We start from the raw sequence: 27,296 nt of genomic DNA, 5'->3' as shown, positions 1-27,296 counted from the left end.
GCCACCCCAGTTCAGACATGGCCATATGCAAATCAGTCTGACCCTGTGCCTCATGGGTACAGTCCAGCCCGAACTGCAAAGCCATGTCTCCCCTGGACCGGAAACAAGCATCCTGGGTCCGGTTTCTGGCTAATCAGCCGTCATTATCCAGGCTAGCTTGAATCCAGTGGCAAAGTGAGCAAGGGACCCACGTCTGGGCATACCCTGTTAACTTAAAGCGAACAAAGCAAACACGAAGGGGATAATGGACGGAGTATTGAACATTGCAAGCACTCACCCCCAGTCAACTGATCTGTGTTTAATCCATCATCATTCTTTAGCTCACTCCGCCACCCCAGTTCAGACATGGCCATATGCAACCAGTCTGACCCTGTGCCTCATGGTAACAGTCCAGCCCCAACCGCCAAGCCATGTCTTCCCTGGACCGGAAACAAGCATTCTGGGACCGGTTTCTGGCTAATCAGCCGTCATCAACCAGGTTAGCTTGAATCCAGTGGCAAAGTGAGCAAGGGACCCACGTCTGGGCATACCCTGTTAACTTAGGGCGAATAAAGCAAAACCAAATGGGATAATGGACGGAGTGTTGAACATTGCAAGCACTCACCCCCAGTCAACTGATCTGGGTTTAATCCATCATCATTCTATACCTCACTCCCCCACCCCAGTTCAGACATGGCCATATGCAAATCAGTCTGACCCTGAGCCTGATGGGAACATTCCAGCCCGAACTGCCAAACCATGTCTTCCCTGGACCGGAAACAAGCATTCTGGGACCGGTTTCTGGCTAATCAGCCGTCATCAGCCAGGTTAGCTTGAATCCAGTGGCAAAGTGAGCAAGGGACCCATGTCTGGGCATACCCTGTTAACTTAGGGCGATTAAAGCAAAACTAAAGGGGATAATGGACGGAGTGTTGAACATTGCAAGCACTCACCCCCAGTCAACTGATCTGGGTTTAATCCATCATCATTCTATACCTCACTCCGCCACCCCAGTTCAGACATGGCCATATGCAAATTAGTCTGACCCTGTGCCTCATGGGAACAGTCCAGCCCGAACTGCCAAGCCATGTCTTCCCTGGACCGGAAACAAGCATCCTGGGACCGGTTTCTGGCTAATCTGCCGTCATCAGCCAGGCTAGCTTGAATCCAGTGACAAAGTGAGCAAGGGACCCATATCTGGGGATACCCTGCTAACTTAGGGCAAACAAAGCAAAACCAAAGGGGATGATGGACGAAGTGTTGAACATTGCAAGCACTCACCCCCTGTCAACTGATCTGGGTTTAATCAATCATCATTCTTTAGCTCACTCCGACACTCCATTTCAGACATGGCCATATGACAATCAGTCTGACCCTGTGCCTCATGGGAACAGTCCAGCCCAAACTGCCAAGCCATGTCTTCCCTAGACTGGAAACAAGATGCCAGATTTCCGATCAAGCAGTTTTGTGATATTATCCCAGTAAGGCTCCAGCTTTGGGATAACTTTATGTTCTAGAAATAGGCAGGCAAGGGAAGGTGGCTTGCTTGTTCTAAGTGTATTAAACCAGATCCATTCCCAATATTTATCCTTCAGAATCTTCTTTGAGGGGAAGATGGAATTTATTGCATCATTCCATAGTGAAATCATACCGAGACTGGATAACGTATCTCTAACAACCCATAACCATTTTATGCGGTGTAAAGTGTCAGCACTTATATCTTGAAACCCTGCTGCATATCCTGCAAGTTCAGGTGTAGTCCAAAGTCTCAGCCAGTACAGAAGGGGTCAAAGCTTAGCTATAGCTGCAATGGGTTTTCTTCCTAGGTCACGTAATAATGGACACATTGGGGTACTTTGTGGTATCCTAGTGATGTTCCTCAGGAACCTATTTTCTGGCGATGTGAACGCGGATAGGTTCGTGCACCCCCAGAGTTCTGATCCATAGAGGGCTGAGCTGAAGACTTTCCATATTATAAATCTCAAGTAGCGGGCTTATGGGCTTAGTGTGTGATGTATTATGTTCCGTATGAAGCACCCCCGACAAGTGCCTGTGTTTAAGGAATGCCATGTAGATCTGGTGATTACATTTCACGCTGTCCTGAATGTTAACCCCTAAATAGGTGAACTCTTTGACATGATCTAGTGCCCTATTATTCATTTGGATGCCCCTCTTATGGACCCTATGCGTATTAAAGGCCATTAGTTTTGTCTTCGACACATTGACCTCCAAGCCCCGCTGTAGACAAAACTCCTCAAAGGTTTTTACGGCCTTCTGAAGTCCACTTGGGGTCTTGGAGATAATCAATGTGTCGTCCATAAACATCAGTCTAGGTATTTTTTCGCCTGCTAATACTGGGGCATCCGATGGGTTGGAGCTCCTATAGTTTACTATTCGGTTGATGTACAGTGAGAATAGCGTCAGGCCATAAAGCATCCTTGGCGCACACCTCTTTCTACAGGAAACAATTCGGTGACTTCCCCTGCCTGCCCCATCTGATTTTGGCACTGTTGTCTTCGTGTAGTCTAATTATAAGTGACAGTAAATCAGATGGCATCCCTAGGTCTTTTAGGGTTATCCATAGTTTGGTGCGGGGTACGAGGTTAAATGCCGACTTGAGGTCAACGAAAGCGACATATCAGCTACGATTGCCCAGAGTCACTGTCTTCCAATAAATCAAAACAAACCTTAACACCTGATATATGGTGCTAGTAAAACCACAGAACCCTGTTTGCAATGGTGATAAAACCTTGAACTCATCAATCCACTCCTGTACTTTATTGAGCACCAGTCTCCCCATTGCCTTATGCATACAGTAAATTAAACTAATTGGCCTGTAGCTCCCTGGGCATGACTTATCCACTTTCTTAAAAACAGGTATGATTTCCGTTCCGTTCCAGGAGTCTGGGATTGGGGCTCCTTGAGCGATGGTAATCAAACTTCGTGGTTCACTGCTAAGGCAGAGCACAATACGTTTAACACTGAACTAAAAGAGCAGTGTCATTTGTACGATTTTCAGAACGGCTCTGAATTGTCTTGGTGTTCGAGGGGAATAAAATTATTCAACGATTCCAAGGCTGTCACAGGCCAGAGAATTCCAAGTTGGAGCTCACTTCTGAATCATCCCTACCCTCTGCGCAGCTCAAATGAAACATTCCAATCAGCAACAGAGCCCAGCCATTTTTGAGGTGATGTTTCTGCACAGACAGCACTGCAATAAATACTCCTAGACTTCATAATGTGAGCTTCATGTTTGCACATTATGGGGTGGCTTCTTTATATATTTCCCGTTTTTGTTCCTATTTCAATGGCCTTGCTCCCTATTCTTGTATTTGTTCCACCTCTGGAGTATATTTGTGAATTAGCACTTTCAGGGAGTGAATGGCCTGCTCCTTTCTATTTCTCACTCTCTCTTTATCCCTCTCCTTACCTGATTGAGTGCACATTTGGCGTCTTTCCCTCACTTCACCAGGTCCCCATCTCTTTCTCTGTGCACCCCAGTCATCTTTTTCCACTTCGTCAGACATCGCGCACTGCTGTGGCCCAGTCTCACACTCTCTCTTCCCTCCCCTATTTTACTCTCATGTCTCAGCCACCCATCTCTATTGGTTTTGCCAAGGATGGATGCTTTGAAAATTGTGCTGACATTAGCAAAGCAAATAGTGCCTGACAGTCTCCTTGTGGGTGTATTTTTTATACTTCCAAGCTGGTCAACTGATTGCTTGATGCAAGATGGCGCAACATGGTGTGGCGCGAGGTGGCAACCATATCTGAAGTGTTATTTATATGCTTACAAGGTGGCTGCCATATTGTGTGACACAGCATGACATAAAGCAGTGGCTATCTTGGAAGTGTATTTTCATCCTTCCATGATGGCAGCCATGCTACATGATGCAATGTTACAGCCATCTTGGTTTTGTACAAGAAAATATTCCAAAATGCCGAAAAATATTTTCTGTGCTTTCAGGGTGGCTGTAAAGTTGTGTCTAATCGTAACATGATGGCTATCTTGGAATTATAGAAGATGGTTGGCCACTGCTATTGAATTTGACAGTGCTAGATATACATCTCTCCCTATACTAATTCACCACTAATCCTCTTTGGATTCCGGAGTAGCATGTTACTCGTCGAAAAAGTGCTGTGACGCCTCATCAGGGTTAGTAAGTGCTATATAAATGCAATTACAATAACACTTTAGTAAGCATGTAAGCATTGGCAAAGCTGGGACCTATTGACTTCGCCAATTATTTTTTTCTTAGTAACTGCTGTGGTGTAGCTCGGGGCGATACCTCAATTTGCCAGCCCAGTGCTGGTAAGAGAGGGGTGCAGGTGAATGACCATGCCAAGCGGGTGGCTGCGGGCGACAGGCAACAGTGAGCAGTAGGGGTGGGCGTTTAACAGCAGCAAACGCCGAAGAGTGAGAATAACCCAAAAAATAAAGCAAAACTTACCTTGCACTCGTGGCAAGCCGCCGCCCCCCAAAAAGTGATGCCCCAGCAGACCGCACCTCCTAGCTACGCCACTAAGTAACTATTCTCCTCAGATGCCTACTGTTATCACGGGAGGAGAGCTACATTAGGTCACCCTTACAGAGTCATTGCAACTTCAGTATACGTGCTCTACATAGCTATTGTGTCCATTAGGAGATCAAAGATTTTAAATGCTGCTTGCTACCACCAGGTTGTACATGATAATAATTGGCCATGCAAATATTATGCTTAATGATGTGCATAAAAAAGGCGCAGATACCATTTGCGTACATTGTTTGCCTTTTATTGTAATTCATAACACATACTAGTGCAAATGTTATTTGCGTTGCGTTAAGTTTGTAGAAGAGAAGAAATAGGTTGATGGTTGTAATGATGTTGATGCAAAGTGCGTATAACAAGAGGGAGAGAGAGGACTAGATAGCTAGTCCGAGTCCCCGAGGGTTTATATGTGATTAATCAAAGAGGACTAGCTTAAGTTGACCAAAGTGTTTCAGTTAACCCTGGGCGTAGTGGGCGTAGTGGGGCTTCGCGGAGCTATGTGAAGTGGGCGAGAAACTACGCCCACCTCCGCACTCCGCGTAGCCCCACTACGCACCGCAGGCCTCCCTCCCGCCCTCCCTAAATACTTTAAATTAAAAGTGGAAAAGAATTAAAAGGCACTTACCTTGCCCGCCGCTGCCCGTCGCGTCCCCGGGGCTCGCTATCTTCATGGCTGCCGTCTTGTGTACTAATGCGCATGCGCATGCGCGGCCGCTCGCGCATGCGCATTAGATACACAAGACGGAAGCAATGAAGATAGCGAGCCCCGGGGACGCGGCAGGCAGCGGCGGGCAAGGTAAGTGCCTTTTAATTCTTTTACACTATTAATTTAAAGTATTTAGGGAGGGCGGGAGGGAGGCGGGTGGCGGCCAGCTACGCTCCGTCTGCGGAGCGTGCGTAGTGCCGGATTCTACGCCTGCTACGCAAAATGCGTAAAAGCCGGCACTACGCACACTCCGTGCACGGAGCGTAGCCGCCCGCCCAGGGTTAGTTTCAGTACTCTAATTAGTTCTGTCACGGGCACCTTGTTGGTGTATTCATGAAGCCCTCACCCACCAACCTAGTTGGTGGCATGCTTCATCATCTGGCCCACCCAGTGACACCTAGTATGTCCCGGGTGTGCTACGACGCCTGATTACAGCGGAGCTGGTATATTGCTGAGAGTGCAGTGAGTGAGGTTGAGTGAGTTGTGATTTAAAACGGCTTGGTGGTGGTCCCAGTACCCAAGGGTAAATTAAATTTTAATAACTGGGCCGTCACCAGCGGTTAAAAGTAAGGCTACAGGACGCGTAAGGGTGGCGAGTTACTGCCCCCTGCGTCCTTCAGATGGTCGACATGTTTCAGCCAGTGCCTTAGAGTATTCTGGCTTTCCTCAGGACCATTTTTTAAAAGGTGTGGTGAAATAAAACAGACTTAGTGTTGTGGTACAGACTATGTGATACACTCACTAAGGCGTTTTTCTATATGTGAGAGGGGGATTCCCTTCTCATGCATACCTGTACAAACAAACATTAAGGACAAGGACAAAACATTTATAGAGAGAGTCAGTAGTCCATTTAGACATATGGTCAACAATGCTTTGGTGGCCGGATCTATAGTGCAAGGTGAGAGGACTATAGTCGGCTAGGTGTGAGTGCAACAAAAAAATAACAAACAAGCACAGGTGAGTGCAACAAAGACAACAAACAGAGAGTGAATTAGGATTGCAAAAGCCGTCAGGAACCACAAGCGTACAATGCCTGACTCACCTAACGAAAGCATGATGAGAGCATCTCTCCTGCGCCGCCCGAGCCCCTTGTTCTTGAATCTGGCGGGAGCATGGGCCCGCTATGGCAAGAATGGATAGAAGATTTTGAGGATTTCATGAAAGCATCCAAGGTGACAGACCTCGGAGAGAAACTGCTTATTCTCAAGAACCTGATTGGCAGGGAAGGTGGACGACTCATAAAAGAACTGCCAGAAGAATCCTCTGATTCCTACACTAAAGTACGTGAAGCACTAGACAGCAAGTTCCTACACAAAAGGAACATCGACTTTGAGCGGTACACTTTCAACCTGGCCACGCAAGAGAAAGGTGAACAAATGGGGGCGTTCGTAACACGTCTGAGGTGATTGGCAAAGCACTGCGATTTTGACAAATGCTCAACTGAAGACGCCCTGCGACTGAGAGTCATGGAAGGTTGTCTCTCCGAGCCACTGAGACGCAAGTTACTCAAGAGAAGCTACGCGTTGGCAGAGATCGTAGAGATGACGAGAGTAGATGAACAAGCTGACGAACACGCGAAGAAAATGGAAACCGGGAAAAGTGAGAGACGGGAACAAGTCTTCAGGATGCAGTCTCGACAAGAGCACAGACGGTCTCCACCACAGGCTCGTTCCTCCAGATCCAAGAGACATCACCACCAGTCAAGCAAAGGACACAAGTACACGAGTCACCAGAAGGGACGATCAGACAGACAACTCAAATGCTAACGATGCGGATACGACTTCTCGCATGCAGATGCATGCCCAGCACTAGGACAACAATGCCGGAAATGTGGCAGAGACAACCATTTTGAAAGCATGTGCGGGGCAGTACCGAAGAGTGACCACGGGGGAAGACACCGACGACACCAATCGTCATCATGTCAGAACTGTCCAGGATAGACGAGACTCATCCTCTGGGTCGTCACAATCCAGCTGCCGCTCCTGCAGGACATGTCAATCTCGGCGATCGTCATCAAGAGAATCTCGATCCCCATCGCCCATCCCTCGAGATCGAAAGGAATACCTTTACCGTGTAGCTGACCTTGATCAGCTGAAAGAGTACCAGCGTCTAGACATCAAAGTTGGCTCCCACCCCACCCAGTTCGTACTAGATAGTGGAGCCACGCTAAACTACTTACCAGTAATAGAGTACCAACGCATGAAACCACCGCCAAAGCTAGTTAATGCCCACGTACAAGTGTATACGTGGATGGCCAAGGAGCCACTAACCTTTCTTGGGAAGTTCGAGACCGAATTGTCATATTAAGATCGAACAATACCAGCCTACATCCATGTCATCGAGGGGCCTGAAGCCGACTGCCTCCCGAGCCTAGCCACTGCTGAGCGATTGAAATTGGTGGACATCTTATTCAGAGTCACTGACAAACCAGCACTCATCCAGAAGTTCCCCAAGCTCTTTCAAGGCCTGGGAAAAATGAAGAACTGCCAAATAAAATTGCACATAGATGAACAAATCACACTGGTGGCGCAACACCACTGAAAATCCCGTTTCACCTGCAAGAAGTCGTGGAGAAGGAACTCAAAGTCTTATTGGAAGCCGACATCATCAAGAGAACAGATGGACCAACTCCATGGGTCTCCCCGGTCGTGGTGGTCCCAAAGAAAGGAGAAACCGGCCGAGTCCGTCTGTATGTAGACATGAGGGCGCCCAACACGGCAATAGAGAGAGAGAGACATCCAGGCCCTCACATCAATGACATGATCACTTCCCTCAATGGAGCCAAGATTTTTTCCAAATTGGACCTCAACAAAGGGTACCATCAACTAGAACTGCACGAAAGGTCAAGATACATCACAACATTCTCGACACACCTTGGATTATTCAGATATAAAACACTAAGCTTCGGGGTGTCATCAGCAGCAGAAATATTCCAAGAGGCCATCAGGAGAACAATACACCACATTCCACAGGCCCTAAACTACAGCGATGACATCCTCATTTATGGAGCAACGACTCAGGAACACAACAAAGCACTGGATCAGGTCTGTCAGGCGCTGGTGGAAGCGAACCTCACACTCAACAAAGACAAGTGTGAACTTCACAAACCCACACTAAAAAATTTCGGACATCTATTCTCTGGAAGCGGAATGAAACCAGACCCAGAAAAGGTAGCAGCGCTAAACGACACACCAAGCCCGGAGGACGTAGGCGATGTACGATCATTCCTAGGCATAGCCAGCTACTGCTCCAGATATATACCTGACTACGCCACGCTAAGCTACCCTCTAAGGATGCTCACTAAACAAGGACAGCCCTTTCAGTGGTCCACTCAGTGTGAAGGGGCATTTCGAGAGATCAAGAGAACCGTAGAATCAGCAAAGAACCTAGCGTACTTCAATCCAAAAAAGAAGACGGAGATAACAGTGGATGCCAGTCCCGTAGGATTAGGAGCCATCCTCGCGCAGTATGATAGAGAAGGAGACCAACGGCACATAGTAGCCTATGCCAGCAGAAGTCTGACGGACACGGAGAGAGCATATTCACAGCCAGAAAAGAAAGCCTGGCTGTTGTCTGGGCGTGTGAACACTTCCACATTTTCATTTTTGGAAAACATTTTACACTGATAACCGACCACCAAGCCTTGATCACAATATTTGGAAACCCGCGAGCGAAAATGCCACCGAGAATAAAGCGATGGGGCCTACGGCTCCCAGAGTACACCTACACCATAATTCACAAGCCAGGAAAAGATGCAAACCCTGCAGACTACATGTCCCGACACCCCATCAGATCCAACAAATCAGAACAATCAATTGCGGATGAATACATTCATTTCATAGTAGACCAAGCGAGGCCTCTGGCCGTTCCACTGGAGGCCATTTGTGAAGCGACGCAAACGGATGCCACCCTGCAAGAGGTGAAACGTCTGATCCAAACTAACAGCTGGAGACACACGCAAAGCAATGAACAAAACAACCACGAGATGGCGGCATTCAAACATGTCCACGAAGAACTGTCGATAGCAGCAAATGGTCTCATCTTACGAGACACCAGAATAGTGATCCCACGACAACTCAGACAAGGGGTTATCAACCTAGTGCATGAGGGACACCCGGGCATAGTAGCCACAAAAAGAGCACTCCGTGAAAGAGTCTGGTTCCCAACACTAGACCTGATGGTGGAGACGACCCTGAAGGACTGTCCGCAATGTCAACTGGTAAGTCGTCCGGATCCCCCCTGCACCACTACAAATGTCTCCACTACCGGAGGGTGTCTGGCAACACATTGCCATTGACTTCTTTGGGCCAATCAAATCGGGCCAATACGTCCTGGTCATCATGGACGAATACTCCAGATTCCCCATCGCACAACTGTGCACATCCACGAGAGCATTGAGTGCCATACCGATCCTAGAGGAGGTCTTTGCCGCATGGGGCATTCCCCTAGTGGTGAAGTCAGACAATGGGCCTCCATTCAACAGCCATGACTTTGCTGATTTTGGTCAGCACCTCAACTTCACACACCGCAAGATCACACCACTATGGCCACAGGCCAACGGAATGATCGAACGTTTCATGGCCACGATCAAGAAGACCCTCCAGCAAGCAGAACTCACCGGAAAGAGCATTCAGACAGCACTCGACGAGGTATTGCGAGCGTACCGAAATACGCCTCATTCCACCACAGGCAAATGTCCTGCCACTCTCATGCTAGGACGCCCAGTGTGCACCAGAATACCAATGATGAATATGGCAGCGCATGAACTGTATCTCGACTCTGATCATGAGGAGATCGCGGCCAGAGACAAGATAAAGAAGGAAAGAATGAAGGACTATGCCGATGAGCGACGTCATGCTACTCCCTCTCAAATCCAAGAGGGAGACTGGGTGCTGGCACGACAAGAGCAGCACAGAAAGACTGATTGCCGATACCATGAGGTTCCACTCAAAGTGATACAACAAAAAGGAACCATGATCACTGCAGAGACCGATGGAAAAAGACTTATTAGGAATGTGATGTACTTCAAAAAGTGTGGACCCAATGTCAAAGAGTTACTGTCCGAACTGAAACTGGAGCCGGGAGACACTGCCAACTCACAGTCAGTTATTGATGGAGATTGCCGATGAGAAGGAGCGCGACAGTCCCAACCTCCAGTAACGCCCTGGATGTGTGATCATGAAACCGTCTCGCTTTATCAAAGAATTCTAAAGAAAAATAATTTGCTGTTTTGCTGTGGTGTATAGTATTCTGTTTTCTTTTATTCACAGAGGGGGGAGATGTAATGATGTTGATGCAAAGTGCCCAGTGACCAAACTGGTCAGGCACTAGGACCGGCCCGAGTGAGGGGCGAGGGCTGGCGGAAAGGGAGGAGCTGGGGGACCAAGAGTCCAGTTAGCCGTTAGCTTTGGCAGAGGAAGGACCACGAATAAAGAAGGTCGTGAATAACCACCCTGTGTCTGTGTGAGTTATTGGGCCAGACACTACAATGGTGACAACTTAAAAACGTCTCTGAACTGTCATCACGCAGTTGTTCCAAGACCCTTGACTAGAGGGTATGATCAGGATAGTGCCCACATTTTTTTGTAAACAGTTACAATCCTAAAACATTACTTTTCTTTAATAGATAGCAATGTAAAATTGAATTATGAACTTGAATTTGAACTTTGAGAAAAATTGGTATCTGTTCTATCAGGCTCTTGCACAGCAATTTATCACAACGACACCCAAATATAAAGCAGGAAATGCATGTATAGATAATAAAGAGCTTTTCTGTTACTTTTTGTCGAGATATACACAACGGAGAATTTGCAAATCCTTTCAAGAGATGCTGCCAGGCAAGTTATTGGAACGTCTGACTTTGCAGTGTGCATGATGGGAGCATTGGGGCTTTGTGCAAGATAGACCTTTGCACTCTGCAGTTTTTTTAGCCTTAGAAGACCCAAACCGATGGAATAGCACTCTTTCTGCTGCCCTCTCCCACAATATTTTTGCATCACACAAATCGGGCTGGTGTTGGTGAAATTTTGCAAGAGCGACATTGCCACTGAGTAATGAGTAGGAAATAACTTTTTGCATGTCGGTTCAGCGAAATATCAGTGCAAATATTCACTGGCACTGCTGCAATCTATGGAATCCCGCCTCTGAAGTTAAAAACAGCATGGGCAAAGCCGACAGGTCTTGCTGTTTTTGAAGAGCAAATTTGCATGCCCTTGCAAAGCTGCAATCGCCTCTTTTAAGACGATAGCTCTAATGCTTCAAACTTTTCCTAAAGGTCCCTTGACAAAGACATGTCTGTCGCAGCTGTAGCTAGAGGTCCCTTGAGTCAGATACACATACTTCCAGAGGCAGCAGTCAGTTCTTTGAATCAATACTACAGGTCCTTGAGTCAGATAAGTCTCATAGACTTCTACCTATGCCCCCTCATCTCAGGATTCATGCCCGTGAATGCCTCCTTTTGTAAAAAGAGGAAAGAAACAATGGCAAAAATCTTGACTCTTTTGGTGCCGGCACATTACCAAGAAGACATGGATTCAACATATACATTTGCATATTCGCTTTAGCGAGTCTAATGAATGTTCCTGTTTTCCATGGCTTAAATAAATATCCCAATGCTGGGTTATGATTGTGAAAGTCATTATCGAGAGTCAAGGTGAGCCTCCTGTATGCTTTTAAAGAAGCAACACAAATATCGATAGGTAATACCAATCACTTGTATGCATAAAATGTATATATTTGATACTCAGGGCAGAAGCTATGAGGGGAAAGAGAGACAAACACACAGGCTTAAACAGAAAGGGGCATATATACAAGCCCCTATCACCACAGGAAAGTCACTTTTTATGACGTTCCTGTGGCGATAAACCCTTTGCCTTATTTACAAAAGGGCGTTAAGCCACTAATGCCACTGTGTAAATGAGGTCCCCTTTCATGGCACACTAAACGTGAGAGGGTCATGCAATGGGTTTTGCGGTGAGTGCTCTGTTGCAACACCTATTGATTTTGACGCTGCCCCCTATTTACAAGGGTGATGTAAATAGGAGGCGGCGCTAAAATTAAGACCAGGGAACACCTGGTCTTAACATGGTGAAAGAAGGAGAATTGGTTAATTTCTCCTTGTTTTTGTTGTTTCTATGTGTGCTGAATTGTGCAGCACACATAGAAACAGCAAATAACCATGAATGTTTATGTGCAGGAAGGGACACCTTCCTTCACATACACAAAAATTTTAAAAATTACAATTTTCAACTTCTATGTGTGCTGCAAAATGTAGAACACATATGAGTTTCAGAACGTCATTCCGAATTGTTTATCTGCACATACACAATCATTCCCTCCAATGCAAGCACCCTTGCACCAGGGCGCAAAGGTGTCTGGTTTGGCACTAGGCAGCTAGATTTAGCGCAAGCGCTAGGAAAATGCAGGGGTGTGCCGCATTCTTGTGAATACGACGTATCCCTTCGTTTTCAGAATGGTGAAGCGTGTGTTCACCAGTCAGTTGACTCGTGTCCCTATATCAATTTTCACTTCTGTCACAATTTGCCTGTGCTGGAACTTACAGTATAATGTGGCTTTCAGCGACAGAAAGACAGAGAGAGATAAATAAAGAGAGAGAGAGATACATAGATAGAGGGGGAGAGAGAGAGAGATACGCCTTTCCATTCTCTAAGCCAAGTACTTAAAAATGTTGATTGCTGGCTTTTAATCTTTACCTGGCCTTTGTATTATTGCATTATCACTGCCTTGTAATAAAATGCTCCTCTTAATGATGGGTGGCAACCTCGCTTTACGATTGATAAAAATCTTAAGTAGTGCTTACTGATCCGTGAAAGTCAGTGATGCATTTCCTACATACAGCAAGCATTGGCAAGGCCAATAGGTCTGGCTTATAACTAAAATGACTTTGTTGGTCATCACGTTGTCACCTTGCCTTTGTAAAGACAAAACGTAAGATGCCTTAGACGGGAAATGGAAAACATTCCCAGAGAGGCTTGGATGAGTTCTTTTGATGAATCATCAATTTAACACAAGCATGCTTGAAAGTAGACCTTGTTTGCTTCAAGGGGGGGAGGGCGGGGTCGGGTCAGAATGGCCAGTAGTTGATGGTACAGTCGAAAGGTACATTGAAGTTGTTCCAATTACTGTTCAGAGATTCTACCCTACACATAGTTATAGCTTTACATAGAACCATTTATTATATTCAATATTTTAGCAAGCTTTTTTTGGTCACGGGAAGTAACTGCTTTGAGAGTAGTAGATTTAACGTAGGACAAGGGATTTAGGCTGTGTGACAGTATCACAGAAATGGGTATGGGTGCATAGTGAATGGTATGCAACAGGCCATTATGAAAAATATTAAAGAGGTTTACTGCCTGTAGACTAGTGTTTGCTGTGCTAATCTAACTGGAGTTTCAGAAACCCCTGAGGGATAATTATTAACAATGCAGCATAACAGAGTTTAATAATTCATTTCTAGGATTAATACACTTTCTACATTTTGTATATCACACGGTCTGTGGAATTTTAGGGCATGTTTCACTTTTTATGCACATTTTTTTTTTATTAATTGTACATTTGTTTTGGAAATGTTTTACCCTTTATCTGATTTGACTTTCTGTGATGAAATGGATGTCAAAGGTTATTTGCCTCCTCTTCCTGTGATTTCAGCAAATATGATAATTAATGCTGTCGCAGAAATGTTTGGTAACTTAGGGGCATAGTTACGAGAGCATTGAGTCATGCTTGCACCACGCAATGTGGTACATGCGTGACGCAAACCTCCAAGTCAGATTTTTTAAGCCACACAAAGCCACTTTGCGTGGCTTTCAATGGTTTAAAAAATCTGGAGTAATGCAATGCAGCACAAATTACTGTGTCGCATACCTTAGTGCAAGAGAGGCGCTCAATGGGCGTTGCATGGGTGTTCAATGCAGCTCCCATGGTTTGTAACGCATTTCCTGATGTAACAAACCTGGTAAACCTGAGAATGTGCTAAAAAGATACGAGGCGAAATATCTTTATTTCTCCTCCTTGCTTCCTCTTAGAAAGAATTGTTTGTGTGCAAGAAGGTGTAACACATTTCCTGATGTAACAAACCTGGTAAACCCGAGAATGTGCCAAAAAGACATGAGAAGAAATATCTTTATTTCTCCTCCTTACTTCCTCTTTCTACAGGTGGTGCCTACTGCAGCACCCATAGAAAGAGGAGAACGCCTGTCAGAATTGTTTTTGTGCAGGAAGGTGTCTCTTCCTGCACAAGAATAATCCTGCCTACAACCCAGGCACCATGCAGCCAAAAAGGCACCAGCGCAGGGGGAAATGACAGAAATGCGCATTATTGGATAAACAAGGCACATTCCTGTCCTTTCCCTGTCATGCAAGTAGTGCAGCAGGGTGACTCCAAACTTCATAAATATCATAAACTTCATAAATATGGCCCTTACTGATTTCTCCCTTAAGTTCCAGGGTATCTTTGACTACCCTCAGTGTTTATAAGTGCGAGGTTCCAAAGGCCATGTTTTGTCCCCGCTGGCTAATCCAATTTAACGTTTCCTTTTGTCTTTCATGATTTGTTACACCCGGTTTTGAGACATAATTCCAGATCGATGCCACTGAGTTGTTTTTACTATATTTCATCAAACGTTCCACTTTATCAGATTCTGTGTTTCCCCAGTGAAAATCTAATGATCTCTTAAAATCCGGCATCTGCTCCAGAGGCTTATCACCGGCAACAGAAGGGTGTCTCTTCTGTAAAGTTTGAAAACAGTCCCAAACAACAGCTGAGCAATGTCGCCACGCGCACCTGATCTGCTAGGGGCAGATATTCACGTACTTTGATCTGCTTGCTATCAGTTTCAATTTCAGAACCGTGTCCTTTACAAAACCTTCGTTTCCTTCGATCGCCCCTTATCTGCAAGCCACTCAGCCTCCCTCCTCCAGTCCTTCGCATTTCTCCCCGCAATTGTTTTTTCACCCTCCCCCAGCCCTGACACTGCGGTAGAGTTCAAACTCCAATGGCGCTCGCTATCAGGAAGGTCTGTAGCTGACTCTCGCTGGAGGTTTCACACTCTGCCCTGCTCCAGCAAACCCTCCGCCAGGGGACCATCCTGCACGCGGAGCTCCTGAGAGGCAGACACGTGAGTTTATCCGATGAATGGTACTGGACTGGGGCCCTCTCGGCTACTGGGATTGGTGGAAGTCAGGGATCTCCACCCTGGCAGTGCCCAACATCACACACCCTTTCCTTGACTGTGGTTGGGAAATTGTCCAACAATGTGTAATGTTTAGGGACCGGATTGAAAGGACATAATGCATCAGGTCAGGCTCACCTGGCCACGAATTGTAGTAGCCAAGAGTTTCATTGAGAAATTATTATTTTCAATCTGATAATCCACTTTGTAGGATCAAACAAAAAAGGTGTTCGGAGGATCACCGAGGCCACCTGTAACTGTGGCACATCCAAATGCTTGGAGATTATTATTGGTAAAATGCAGCCGGATGCTGTTAGAACCTGCAAACATGTGAAACAGTCGAGTTTTGGTAGTGAAGGTATATTGGTATCCGCAGATCCCTATAGATGGTAACTCTCATTAAACTTTTTGATCGCAAAAGAGTGCTTTTGGCAACAGTGAGTGATAGTAATGATAGTGCTTACCTTTTATATAGCGCCTCATAGTGAAGAACATGGTACTGCTACCGGAAGATAATTATAGAGACCTGTTTAAGTTCTGTATCCTGAGCCAATGAATAAATGAATGCACTATAATTAACAAAGCGCAAAACAGCTTCTCCAAAAGGGAGCGTCCAGGAGTAAGGTGACAGCAAGACACAGCTAAGATGAGTAAACAGAAGAGGGACGGGCGGTCATCATATCTCCCTGAAAAGGTGGATCTTCAGAGAGCTCTTGAATGCATTCTCTGATGTGGCACATCTGATATGATCAGCAGTGGCGGATGGTGACTTTTGAAAGTGGTTAGGTGTAAAGGTTCTTTCCAACTTTCACGGCACGAAGGAGGCAGTCAAAGGGTCCCATGGTCTGAAAGTCACAATGTAAAAGCAGCAATCCTGGAACCAATTCTGGCTTCCCGCTTGACCACACTGTGTGATCCTAGGCAAATGTTTTATTTCACTAAGCCTCCCTTTTCTTCATTATCACATTGAGTGCACCCTGGTTTAGAAGGAAAGCTGCATATCTACATAGTAGCTGGAAAGAGTAGCAAGGGCCGCTCTTCAAGACAAGGGGTGCATTTGGAATACCAAATTAGGCCCATGGGTAGTTCGGAGGGTGTGCTATATAAATACCAAGGGAGTATAAAAACGGCTCTGCAAGTGGAGTGCCCTAAGGAGGGTCAGTATCAGGCCAGGACAGACAGAACAGGACAGAACAGTGGAAACCATGAAGGCCTCGGAAGGGGATCTTCAGTAGAAGAAGACTAGCATACCGCACCGGGCAGCAGGTTAATCACTGAGTGTGGACAAGGAAGACCCAACACCATGAATCATCTTAAGAGGGAGAACAGCACGGATGTATGACGTTACAACGCATGCTTTGACCACGCATGCTGTTACAACGCAGTTTATACAACACATACCATTACAACGCATAGCGCTTTGGGGTGCTAGATAGTGAATAGTTTAATTTACTATTCCAACTCCAGTCCCCGTGGACACTAAGGAAGGTGTTGGATAGTAAATTAAATCTATTCCCTATCCTAGAGCGCCCCCCAGCGCAATGCGTTGTAATGGTTTTCGTTGTAAAACCTGCGTTGTAATAGCACTGCGTGGTAAAAGTTGTGTTGTAAAGGATGTTTCCCGAACAGCACTATTGGAGAGGCATGAAGAAACCATTAAAGGGAAACTTGGGGAGGACATCATTCTGTGCCTAGAGTAGAGGGACCTCTAGAACCACCAACGAGGAAAGGCTGCAGAGACTGGGACACTCTCATCCCCATGGAATGAAGAGGCAAGGCACAGGACTTAAATGGGTGGTATCATCTTCCACTCAGGAAAGGAAATGATTGTATTTTTTCTCGTATTCTCCCATACTGCTAATGCTGGCAGATGGGAGTCTTTGTTTTTCCATCCAATGTGGTCAGATAGGGTTCTCTTCCATTGAGCAGCAACAGTACTTTGTTTTCCATTGTATCAGTGTTGTATGGTGTGTTTTAACTTGTTTCAGAGAACATTCAAATGTGCCAGGAATCCAAACCTAAAACTATAGCTAATAAAAATTAAGTTCTAATTACATGACCGTTTTTAGTGTACTTTTTTGTCTGTTGGCAAAATCTATCGCCGATTGCTTCTGTAATCACTGCGCCTCTTCATTGCAGTGTTATGTCAGCTTGTGATTGCTTACATTTGTTGTAGTGCAGTGTTTGAGGATAGCCTTGATACTTTTTTCAAAATGTGACAGGGAACTAAAAACTGCAACTTTGATGCATTCTGACTCCACGTTCATCCTAAAACACATGAAGCAGAACTAGGCACTTTAAAGACAGTAGGACACAGGCTGATGGGGAGCGTAACTAAAAGCCTGAGAATGGTCCATCAGTGAATGGCCCGAGAGGACCAGAGGTTGAGTTTGAATGAACTTGACATACCCATAAGAAGCCACTGTTTACACATATAAGCACATAGGTGATAGACAGATACTTTCACCAGTCAAATATCGAGTGACTACAGTCATATGTCACCTCGTATGCCATTCAGGATTCTCAAAGGTCACGCACTGCGAACACATCACCTATATACAGTCTATGAGTATCACCCCCCTCACCTTGACACCTCAAAAGGTGGTAGGGACCGGCATAACCGCCATAAGTGCGGTGTGCTAGTAGGAAGTATCTTCATTTCTCCCCTTCAACCTCTCCAACACTCGCAGCGTAGGGTCAGGCGCTCGTGCATGCGCATTGTATCTCAGCAGTCAGAAAATATAGAGGATATTCTAATATGGAGCAGCCAGCCTTTGGCTGAGCTGCTCAGGTCCTCCCATTTTCTACTTCGCCTCAATTGTTATGAATAGTGGGGCCCATCTCTCACGCTCGCACACATCAGGCCCAGCTGATGATCAGGTAACTGATTCCAGAATTTTGAGGTAAAAAAAGAGAGAGCGTGTTTTTAATCTTGGGAATACAGAACAGGTTGTGGTTGGCAGAGCGTAATTCTCTGTGAAGATGCTATCTTTACATTTTGTCACAAATATATGTTGGTCCTTTCAATTGAGTGGCCCTAAACGTTTTTTTTTCAGTGCTTTGAGTCCAATCCTTTGCTTGACAGGGAGCCAGTGTAGGCTTTCCAAGCCATTACAAATAGATTGCCTTTCAGGAATGTTCAGCAGCAGTCTGGCTGCCGCATTCTGAAGCCATTGCAGTCTGTTTAACAGAGCTTGGGGAGATCCAAGAAGCAGGACGTTGGCATCATCAAGCCTAGAAGTGATCAATGCATGAACAATATTTCTGGTCTGTTCCGGCAGGAATTTGAGACTCTTTCTCCGAGTTTTCAATAGGGAGAAACAGACTACTGCAGTAGCACTGACGAAGGGTTTAAATGAAAGGGCATTATCTAGCTTGACCCCCACATTTTTCACAGAGGTGGATGGCGTTGAGGAGAGTCCCATTTCTGAGTGTCACAAATGGATCAGATCCAGTACCATAGAGGGACCAAACATCAAGATTTCTGGTTTTTCAGAGTTTAGGCAAAGGCAGCTTTTATGCATCAAGTCTGCTACTGCAGAGATGCAGCTTGAGAATAAGCTGAGACCGAAGCATCAAGGTGTTTAAAGGCAAACATCAGCTGGGTGTCATCCGTGTAAGACACCACATGAAAAACAAACGCGTGAACAATAGCAGGACCGGGAGCAATATAGATTATAAATAGGCACAGGCTTCTGGCTGAACCCTTAGGTATGCCACAGATGATCTCAATAGCCCCGATGTAAATGGGGGAAGGTAGACTGTTTGCCAAAGCTATAACTATTAAGTTGTTAACAACTTTTTATTTTCTATTATGAATGCCAATAGCAGATCTTTAATGGGAATAACAAGTGTCAGTTGGTCCACTTGTAATGGGCATGGGAACATATACTTTCACAATTTAAACTTACTTCTAGTTGTACGTAAGAAAACAAAACCTTTCTTGTCCACTTGTATTAGATGCTTTATTATAGTAAATCTCATGTGCTGAACTTGCCTGCAGCATTGGAGAGGTTGTGTTATATCATCTTCTTTCTTCGTGACCAGTATTTCTTATGGACTATGGTACCTGGTTCCGGCCCTGGGGGGCTGCAACACCCTGGTGCATAACCCAAAACGTATCAATTGTGTTATTTTGGCTACGCTGGATTCCCAGGCCTGATTCGGTACCATTTAGCCATTCATGCAGAATTTCATTGTGGTCTGCTAAATAACTGTCCAGATGATGATTGCTTTTTCCTTACGCATCAAAACACCATTCACAATATGACATATTTGCCTATGATATGATTGCTTATGTTGTGGCAGGAATGCTCAGGATCTTACGTTGCTTAGGGTGGTTCACCTCTCGACACCACCACGGTCTGAACGTATATACACAGACTCCATGGAGTGGTCAAGCAGGGGAAGGGAAGGATGGGGACAGCAGTGAGGGAGACCTGGAAAGACAACAAGAAAAATTTAAACAATAGAGGTAATATACAGTTGTTTCCTATCCTACCCTGACCCCTCTGGAAGGATAAACCGAATCTCTAAGTTTAGTACCTGTAAAGATACAAAACCTTCTCTTATTCTGGCATGTCGGAGTATGCAGCTAAATCTGGTGAAGGAATACCATTATCAGTAGTTGCCCAATACGATATAACATCAAATAGATTGTACACAGGATTCCTCTACATACCATGTAAACTATCTTGTAGGCTGAGACAGGGGTGCGGAAGAGCCGTCCTCTTGCTCACTCTCAATAGTAAATGTTTTTTTTTTTAACCAATCAATAAAGAATTATATATACACTCTCAATACCCCTGCTATTGGACGCATAAAGAAATCAACATGACTCCAATGAATAGTGCACAAATTCATCAACAAAAGGAAAACAAATCCGGCCTTCAGCCCCCAATGCGTCTTGGGTAAATGCTGTGTTCAATTAGGCACCATATTATGTACAAGGAAAATTCAAAGGAGTTTCTCTATCCTTTGCCTGTTAAGGATAGTTCCCCTTCTTATAGGCACGTATAGATTGCCTGACCCAACAACCAATAAGATGGCAAAGCCGCCAAATGCTCCTGGCGGTGAATAGTATGTAGCGGTTTGTCTTTTAATGAAATAATAGGCGTTTTCCCTGCAAGACCGATGGCGGTTGACCAACAGGGAAAGCGTGTTTGGGCAAGCCTGCCGCTTGTAATGACCAGGAAGTAGCTTTTCCCTGCAAGAGCCAAAGGTGGCTCGCCAACAGGGAAAACGTGATAGAGTTGCTTGCCCCCTCCAATCAAGGAAGATCTAATGAAGCAGGCATTCGAGGGAGACCCTGTTGAAACCGCACGGGTCTCTCCCTCATAGTGTGTGCCTGAAATAGGGCTCTGCGGTAGAAGTTTGCTCCACAAGAATCCGGCAAATGGTTCCACCAACGGAGCAACGGATCCCACAAAACTGCCACTACAAGGCAATGAGCGTGGCACTGCAACAGTATAGAAGGAACAAAGTGTTGGTGCACAAAGCACCCTTACCCGCCTCCTCACCCGCAGTGTGGCTACTCAAGGAATAAAGTAAGCGGCAGCGTACTGCTGCCCTAGAAGTGTTTTTCACGAGAAACGCCTCGCGCGAGTCATGATGTCACCAACGTCAAAATGCCGAGGCTCATGGGAAATGTAGTTTTTTCAGGCGGCTAGGTCCTTTTAGCGCGCTGAGTCAGTGTTCTCCTGGTGGGCTGCAACAGCTTATGTAAGATTGAAGCTCAGTGCTTAATTTGAGCCAGTGGTGTCCGGCGCTCAGGTCAGTACTTAATCAACACGGGCGCTTTTCATAAGCACCACTTAAGGAGACATTCACTTACAGGATGTTGAGCCAACGCCAAGACTCAAACCTGGTTCCCCAGCTCCAAAGTCTGCAGCTCTGGCCATTACTCCGCATCCTATCTCAACTTTCATGGTTAGTAGTTGGTTCTGTTTCAGGCGGCCCGAACAGGAGAAATGGGCTAGTAGAAGCTGCCTCCTAACTAGAGCCCCAGCACTTATTTTATTACAAATTAACCACTAATCAAGCATCTGATGGTGACAATATAGTCATTCTCTTGTACAATACAAAATAAATATATGGTCACATGTTTCCCGTTTTCATTTCATACCTCCTTCGATATGAACGGTCTAAACACTGTAGACAGCACCCTCTGAGGATCAAAGAGTTTTTCACTTTCTTTTAGTTTTTTCATCTACTGGGTACAGTTTGCTAAACAAAAACAAGCATTTGCAATGCAATCGGTCTCGCCTTTGGCACCTTATATGTATTTTGCTATGCAGCACATTAGCCTAGGTGCTGTATCATCTACTGTTCATTAACATGGAGGGAAAGTAAGCACCAAACTGCATGACATGCCAGGTATGGGAACACATGGAGAGAAATATTGCCCTTCAGCTGGAAATGGTATAGTCCAAAGCTCTGTTTTTAGCATAAAATCAGGGCCTTCGGAGGGCATATCACTGAAAATACAAGATTTGAAAAACATTTTATTGTCTACGGGTGCTTGTGGAAGACAATTGCTATGGAATGGAATCTAGAGACTGCTAAAGTGATTCTGGTATTTTACTGACCTCTGCTGGGCGTTTTCTATCAAGAAAGTTAAATAGAGGCAGGTGCCAGAAAAATAAAAAAAAGAAAGTACCTCGTCAGAAAGCAATTGTGGTATTTTACTGACTTCTGCTGGTCGTTTTCTATCAAGACAGTTAAATAGAGGTAGCTGAACAGTAAAATAAAATCCCTAAGCGGAAGCAGACAAGTCCTAGGGCTGATCTCCAGAGCCCACAAAGTACCTACACAAAGCATATATACGTATATAATAAGTATATAGTAAAGTGTATACATAAGGTCTCGAATGCTCGACCTAATGATAGAGAAAAGATGAGATATGTTAAAAAACAAGAGAACAGATATCTCATGCCTCTCGATGAAATTTCGGATTCCTTAGCAACATCAGACTAAAAACTTCATACAGTATTTCACATATAATATTGCCACATTGCCAGATCAATGATGAGAATCAATGTTGTTGAGAAATGGATAGAATTACACTTGAAGAGGAAAACACAGTGGAGCAATACCAACACTAAAAATATGCAGCATCTTGGAAGAACCATTTTATGCCTTTGGATGGCACAAACCCTCGATGTCAAATGTTGTCAATAAATGACAACACTTACACACCAAAAAATTGACATATGCATTTGAGCCGTCAGATTTCATGACATTGTTGTGAGTTATGTTTTGGACCTACAGAATTGGTCAATTTCCTGTCGTTTTCGGCTTGGTGTTATACACACTATTGTACCAGTATCAACCTTAACTAATCTTTATGCCTATTATTACAGAGCAAGAGGCACACCATTATGTTGCAAAACAACATACATAATCATCAAAAGAAACGAATTTGTAGTTTTTAAAGATAGTCACAAAACCAGTAGATCCAGAATACCAAAATAACATTTAAAAAACACGCACGTTCAAAATGGCTGAATGCTAACCGGTCAGGTCAATACATGATGGGATGGGGATTTTAAAAGTGGGAAATATCATCTTCAGTTACTTATAACTCTAGCTTATTTTATGTATCCGCATGAAATATGGCAGATTGTAAACAAGTTACGCCCGTTGAGGTAGTTCAGGTTTTCTACAGATACAATGGAAGAAACACTTAAAGAGGGATCGAAAACTTTTCTGATTTACTAATAACCATGGCACAGGCTGAGGGTTCTGCATCACATTTGGCAGAGATGTAGCAAATGTAATCTACTCCCAGTTTTCTCTATTTTGTGCAGGCACGTCAAGCGGGGAGGATTTAAAAGAAGGGTGAAAGGAGTGTTGAGCTGCTAATAAATATGGCGCAGTATGTCTAAGCCATACAATTTTTTTTAAATATTTAGTGGGTTTAGATTACTTTGAGTATGGTAAGGTTTGAGCAAACCCGTCAAGGCAAAGGGGCCACGATAAATGTGATGGCAAATAGAGATTTGTTAACTAATAACTTTGGAACTATTCAATTAATATGTGTGAAATTTGGCAACTAGCAAATAAAGCCAGTACAAGGCCAGGAAAGTCATGCAACAAACCCCCATTGCAGAGAAGAGGGTGGTGGGGCACAGGGCCTGTCTGAAGGCTTTGCACAGCACAGATTAAATACAAGTCAAGCCATGTACAGTGAAATCTGGATTTGCAGCCACCTCTGCAATGCACTTCCAAAGGCTATGTGCAGCATAGATTGAGCTGCTTCCCAGCAAGGATTGAATATTAAGTAAATAAAGAAAATAAAGATAAAGATAAGATAACATAGGTTTATAAAGTTTTCGATTGCCATGGACTCTTGGCACTGGAGAGTGTGAGGAGGGGCTGCTCTATTAGTTCCTGCAACTTAGTTGAGAGGGAACAACCAGGTTTTAAGCTATTTCCTAAAATGCTGCCTGTTTGGCTGCAGCCTCATAGCAATTGGCATCTTGTTCCACAGTGTAGCTCTTGGTCTACGGATTTTGGAGATTTGTACGGGACCAGCGTTTGTGGATCTAAGATGTCTCATGGGCGAGTACCATAAGAACAATTTTTGGATGTCATCAGCACCTCCTCCGTATAGTGCATTATGAACCAGACAGAGGTCCTTGAATTTCACTTGCTGCTGGATGGGGAGCCAATGTAATCATCTTATACCAGCAGAGTTAGAATGGCCTTTAGGGATGTTTAATAGCTACCAAGCACCTGCATTTTGTAGGGACTGCAATTTAGTCATCTGGGCCTTGTCAATGCCCATAAAGAGTGCATTGCAGTAGTCTATTTTAGAGAGGATAAGAGCTACTACCACAGTTTTCCAGCGTTCCTGAGGAATAAAGGGGAAAATCTTACGTAAGATTTTCAGTAAAAAGAAGCAGGAGGACGTTAGGCAGTTTATCTGGCCTGCAAAATTTAGTTGGTTGTCAAAGATCACTCCTAGATTCCTGGCCTTAGTTGTCGGATGGGGACACTCACCCGCCTCTGTTGGCCACCATGTTTGGTTCCACAGGGTAAGGCCATTGACAAATTCCATAACCTCAGTTTTCTCTGTCTTTGAAGCAACTAGGGCACCTATAGCACCATTATTGGTAATCAGTTCAGTAATAAACCTAAAGTCACAGCCACTACACTTAAACTCACTGCACTTCCCCAGCTGGCAGAAAACCTTTGGAGTACTGCGCTCACCTCTCAAACAATAAAATTCACTAAAAAGACACAGTTAGTGAGCTATGGTTCTGACTTAGATTTATCAAACCACTGAAATTCACCAGTTATAGTTGGCAATGCACATAACACACGCTATAACTCACAACACTTGTTTACTGTGTTTTTTTCAGGGGAAATATACAGGTACATATGTATATCTATATATACACATTTATTGTTTTATCCTAGTTCTTAATCAAAGCTCAAAACCTAAATACCCCTGTAATTTTCCAGTTATGATCAGTTACAAAAATCAAAATGCATGACCCTGCTTTGAAAAACAAAACTTGCCCCTCAATGGACTGTTTGTAATCTCCCAATATTTAATTTTGCTATTTATTGTCACCAGTGGGTTCATCATTGCTATTTCTGATGGTATCTGCTGGATCATGAGTGAGGTAATAGGCGGTCCTTTTTGGGGGAGAGTTATGGTTTCCTGCCAGACCATAACTGGTGAATTCAGGAGTATTTCGGTGCTCGCTTTCGAACCATACCTTATCTTGAACTCTATTTTCTTCAGTTAGTTTTTGTCTCATGTGAATGCCACAGGGTTTGCACTACTTAAACTATAACTTTATTTTAACAGTTTTTATCAGTGAACTTCTGAGTTTTTCATAAAAAAAGAACATTAGCTGTTTGACCGTGCACAGGTCCAGCCACCACCATGCTTAGTCTTTGTGTGTGCTGTCCAAGCCACTCCCAGTTTACAAGGGGTGGCCTTACTATGCAAGTCATAACTGCACACCAGATGCAATGCTGGTGATTTCAACCTTTATGAAACAGATGGCTTCACGAAGGAGATACATAATCTCGCTAGTACCATTGATTTAGTACAATATATCTTTGTTTTTTAAGTGTTGTAATTTAAAGATGTGTCGTGAGGTGGTCTTATTTATTGTCATAAATAATGTGAGGTCACAGGAACGGCATTTGGTGTGCAAGTCTTGGTGTTCATGTGGTTCACAGAATCAAACCAAGGCCTCTGAGTAAAGTTCTCTTGTACTGCAAGTTTGGTGTAATTCTGTTTAGTGGTTTTGCTTTGGCATGATGCAAGGTTTCCTGCGGGTGGTAACATGGAAGATGCTAATTTATTGACCTCTTTATTTTTTTCTCCTGCTATAGATCTACACCAAACATAACATGCTGAAACATGGCCATGTTCGCTATTTGATTGGAGTCTATGCATTCCTATGAGCTTGAAATGGCAAAAAAATATTTTATACCATCCTTCAATTTTCCACTCCTGAATGAATCAGCATGAAACTTGCCATGCTGAAACCTATTTACCTTCGCTCTTTGAATGAAAAGCGTTATCCAGATACATCACACGTTGACAAAGTTATAAGAAAAGCAAAAATAGAAACTAAGCCCAAGTTATAAATAAAGTTACTATCGCAGATTCCGTGTTACATTCTTCAGCTGCCTTTAGCTGCCGGTTCTCCAGTTACTATTCCATCGCAAATAAAAAGGTGCCTGCACTCATAAATCATATGTGCAATATTTTCTTTATTTCATTCAATAAGCCTGCTATCATTATTTTGACCTGGATGGTATTGATCAACGGCAATAGTCCAAAACATGTTTTATTAGCATAGTGAACAAGACCAGCCAGGTAGAAATGAGTCAGTAGCAGCCATTAGAAAAAACCCATAAAGAACATTTTGCACATATGATTTATGAGTGCTGGCACCTTTTCTTTTGAGCGAGGAAGACATCAAGGTGTGCGCAAATGCAAGTATTTATGCATTTAATAAATGTTACATTTTATATTTCTATTATATAAATCTATTTCATAGATAACTATTTTGAGAAATTTGGTTACTGGTTAAGAGGAGTGAAACCCTTCTCAAGCGGCAACCACAATCCTTTTGGGAGTGAGGCACAACCAACCCTAAATTACCCTGCACTCACAACTCTCTGATAGCTTGGCACAGGGCAGTCAGGCTTAACTTAGAGGCAATGTGTAAAGTACTTAAGCAGCACTTCAAACAGAAACACAAGAAAAATTCCACACCAATTTAGAAAAATAGATGAAATTTTAATGAATAAATCAAGACCAAAATGACAAAAAAACTATCGGAGATAAGCAATTTTAAAGATTTAAGTGAAAATCATGCCAAAAACACAAAACGCCAACTCTGGTTATTTGGTAATTCGGATCGGGACGAAGTCACAAGTTCAGGTTGGCTACAGGGACTACTTAGGCTACTTAGGCCGGCTAAACAAAGTACCTTTTTCCTGGTTGCGAAGAGATACAGAGTACCAGGGCAAGGATGCATCGCACAGATGGGGCTATGCAATGTCCAGGCGGTTCCGACAGGCTGCGTTGGGCAAGTCCTTGCGGTGATGCATCAGCTTTGATTGGCTGCAACAAGAGATGCAAGATTAATGCAGCAGAAGCGATGTATCAAATCCGAAGGGCTATATGTCGAGTAGCAAATGGCATTGAACTGGTACTGCTGGAGATGCACTGAGTTGCAGAATAGATTCATGGGTTCTGCTAGACCCACAGATGGACTGACAGACTGTGGTGGCAGAACTCACAGATGCTGGGTTCAAAGTTGTGGGAATCCTGCTATGTCCCTGAGGCTTCTGATCAGGAGGCCAGCCAATTAGCCCTTGGAGTCACTCTAGGGCTCTTTGTTCAGAGTTGCTGGT

The 27,296-nt window shown here is 44.3% G+C and overlaps 1 protein-coding gene across 3 annotated transcripts in view; it reads left to right on the top strand.

Moving 5' to 3' along the window:
* LOC144829209 (aromatic-L-amino-acid decarboxylase-like) overlaps positions 1 to 27,296 on the top strand; it is a 799,768-nt gene that overhangs the window by 75,011 nt on the left and 697,461 nt on the right. Inside the window, exon 1 of one of the 3 annotated variants that reach the window (XM_078688117.1) lies at positions 15,331 to 15,350. The exons of the other annotated variants lie outside the window; for them this stretch is intronic. The gene's annotated coding sequence lies outside the window, so the exon portion shown is untranslated. Of the gene's footprint in view, positions 1 to 15,330; positions 15,351 to 27,296 lie in introns of those variants that run through there. 3 annotated transcript variants of the gene reach the window in all.

The sequence above is a fragment of the Lissotriton helveticus genome, chromosome 4_1 (genome assembly GCF_964261635.1).
Source record: "Lissotriton helveticus chromosome 4_1, aLisHel1.1, whole genome shotgun sequence".
Taxonomy (NCBI): Eukaryota; Metazoa; Chordata; class Amphibia; order Caudata; family Salamandridae; genus Lissotriton; species Lissotriton helveticus.
Note: the sequence above shows the minus strand (reverse complement) of the source record. Positions and strands in the feature narration are given on the sequence as shown.